The sequence below is a fragment of the Aplysia californica genome, unplaced genomic scaffold (assembly GCF_000002075.1).
Source record: "Aplysia californica isolate F4 #8 unplaced genomic scaffold, AplCal3.0 scaffold00051, whole genome shotgun sequence".
NCBI classification, from domain to species: domain Eukaryota; kingdom Metazoa; phylum Mollusca; class Gastropoda; order Aplysiida; family Aplysiidae; genus Aplysia; species Aplysia californica.
Genome location: NW_004797321.1, coordinates 1939709 through 1940504, shown reverse-complemented (window position 1 = coordinate 1940504; position 796 = coordinate 1939709).

Genomic DNA, 796 nt, shown 5'->3' with positions numbered 1-796 from the left:
CCCCCTACTCACAAACACAAACAAACACTCCTTTCCGACCGAAACTCTCTTACTTCTCTACTGTGTCAGCATTTTATCCTATCGTTCCTAGTGTTGTCTTGAGCACTGTTGTTCAAATCCAATTGTGCCATAAAACTGTGATTTCTGTAGCTCCCCGCTTGCTTTCTGCTAGCTGGTGTGTGGGTCTTCTCAAAAGCAACGATCTCGACTGATTGATATTGCATTTTTTACTGCTCTTACTCAACTTACTGTAGTATTGTTGTTTCACAAGTATTCTAATTGGTCGGGATAATTAGTTATTGTCGTGTTTTTAAAGTGTCATGTTGTTTAAAATATAGTTGACACGTTGGACGCACGTGATGTTTTGTCCCCTGTGTTGACAATGATGTGTTGCATTATTGTTGTTAACTCTCAGGACACACACATTCACTCAAAAGCACCCAGAAGCACACACACACACACACGTGCACACACATAAACACACACAAACACACACACACACACACACACACACACACACGCATAAACACATAAACACACACACATACACACGTTAACATATAAACACTCACACACACATATACACACAAACACACACACCCACACATACACACATATCATAATACATTACATGTATGTATGTATTTTATATACATATTGTATATATAGACACGCATGCATATTTTAGGCCTATCCATATTGTTATGAGTGTGGACATTGGTGTGTTACAGTATTGCTTATTTTGTCTGCAGACGCCTCTACACAACGCTGGCAATAAAATTTGAAAATATCAGAA